This window comes from Gnatocerus cornutus, chromosome 3, assembly GCF_029298725.1.
Source record: "Gnatocerus cornutus isolate USDA-ARS CGAHR chromosome 3, icGnaCorn1.1, whole genome shotgun sequence".
Taxonomy (NCBI): domain Eukaryota; kingdom Metazoa; phylum Arthropoda; class Insecta; order Coleoptera; family Tenebrionidae; genus Gnatocerus; species Gnatocerus cornutus.
Genome location: NC_142235.1, coordinates 1786998 through 1789290, shown reverse-complemented (window position 1 = coordinate 1789290; position 2293 = coordinate 1786998). Strand labels below are relative to the sequence as shown.

At 35.7% G+C, this 2293-nt stretch overlaps 1 pseudogene; it reads right to left on the bottom strand.

Moving 5' to 3' along the window:
* Nucleotides 1–948: 948 nt before the first annotated feature.
* On the bottom strand, nucleotides 949–1959 carry LOC148176774 (uncharacterized; annotated as a pseudogene).
* Between the last annotated feature and the right edge of the window lie 334 nt (nucleotides 1960–2293).

Sequence of the window (2293 nt, the reverse complement as noted above, 5' to 3'; positions counted from 1 at the left end):
TGATTAAGGCCGATAAGGCAGGTGGCAATATGTTTTGTTGCGAGAACCGTGACTTCCCGGTTGAGCTAAGCCCGGACCTGACTAAATAAGGGTGTTCCGGAAGGGGTGAGTCAAGTAGCATTGTGTTGGTAGTTAGAAGTACCCTTTCAAGAAAAGAAAATGAGTACAACCCTGTAATGAGGGTTGGTTTCGTAAATTCAGCAATTAAGCGTAAAAAATCGATTTACACAATTTGAATTAGATTTAAAATAAAAACTCAGATATTTGAATCACAGTTATGTTGAAAAAAAATTGAATTCGCGAATATTTCCGCAAAAACTCAAAAATTGCTAAAAATTATACTTCTTGCGTCGCGACGCCAACTAAACCGTGATAAAAAATAAATTTTTGCGTCAGCTTCTAGAGCTTTGTCAACTATAAGCGTACCCAAATTTTCAAAATTGTAATTTTAAAATTAAAGACGATTTTGGGGGTGGACACAAGTGTTGCCGGACTCTGTATATACAGGTGTCCCAGAACTCGCGCAGGACTCGTTAACAGCGGATGTCGATGTTAAATTTGTAACGGACTGCACAAGAAAAAGGGTAAAATAATGTGTAGTATTCAAATAAAAAGGGTTTTACTTTAACCAATCAAATCTCTTTCTCGAAAGGTATTTTCAAAAAATAAGTGTGTTTCCCTAGAAACATTTATCCGAATTGTTGAGAAAAAATATCCATAACTTGTTTGATCAACTTTGGTGTGTTCTGTCACAATGACATTTAACCTAAAAGCAACTAAACTTAACTAAACCAAAAGAAAGGAATCGAAATTAAATTAAACTAACTAAACTAACTAAATTTTATAACAAGTGTTCGAAGTGACCACCACGAACTTCAATACAAAGCCTTGCTCTTCTTAATAAATTGTTCCTGGCATTTGTCAACATTTGTGGTGTTACTTCAGCCATCACCTGTTGAATTCTGTGTCGCAAAATATCCACATTTTCCACTGGCACACGGTAAACACAGTTTTTAACGTGACCCCACAAAAAAAATCTAAAGGCGTGAGGTCCGGGGATCTGGCGGGCCAAGATATTGGACCTCCGCGCCCTATCCAGCGATTTGGATATTGTTCATTTAAAAATTCCCTAACATTAAGAGCAAAATGGATTGGTGCTCCATCTTGCTGATACCAGTGATTTGCTAACGTATCTAACGGCACATTATCTAACAAGTCTGGTAAATTTTCTTGTAAAAAATTACAATAAATATTTCCATTCAAACGAGGCGGAAATTCGAAAGGTCCAATCTGTAAATTTTTTTTGTTAGCAACAGACAATACAATTTAGTTATTTACCAAAGAGTCACCAAGAATTCCAGCCCAAAGATTTATACTAAATCGGTGCTGGTAATTATTTACAAAGACGGCATGCGGATTTTCGTTACTCCCAATATAAAAGTTGTGACTATTAAATGTTCCTTGTCGACAAAATAGTGATTCATCCGTAAATAAAATTTTGGAAACAAAATTTGGATGCAGTTCATGTTGTTCCAATAACCAGGTGCAAAAAGTCACTCGTGGTGCATAATCTTCGGGTAGGAGGTGATGTGTCTTTGTATAATAAAAGGCATGCATTTGATTAAAAATCTTTTAAAATTCTTTGGACCGTGTTTTTAGAAATGTCCATTACACTTGCCACATTTCTAACACTTCTGGTGCCGTCTTCATTAAAGCTTCCAATACAGCTGCTTCAGTTTCAGGATTTTGGACCGTTCGATCCACACCACCAACATCTTTCCGTTCCGGCACTAATGATCCGCTGGTTCTAGCTCTATTCACTAGTCTTGAAAATACATTAGCGGTAGGATTCTGGCGGTTTGGAAACCGCTCACGGTATATTCTGGTTGCTTCCTCAAAATTTCTGCCACTTTCGCCATAGATAATTAGCATTTCCGTGTATTCTTCGGAAGTGAACATGCTTTTATTACAGACAAACACTCACACAATAAAGCCAAGAATGACAGTTTAATAAAAAAAGTGATGACTGAAGTTTTGTTTTACAGTGAACCAAATTAATATTCCTCTTATGTATTTTTCCGGCAGTTTTGATATTGCTAAGTAAAGCTAAGCTAAGTAAAGTGTAGTTCAAGTACAATTAGTTGAAAGTTTGTGATTGGTCAACTTCAAATTGCTCTAATTCAAAATCTAATGACTTAAAAAATTATTTTTTTGCAAATTCATATATTGTGTGATTCATTAAATTTCCATTCGCAATTGGCTTTGAGAAAAAAATTCATGTCGTAACTAACAC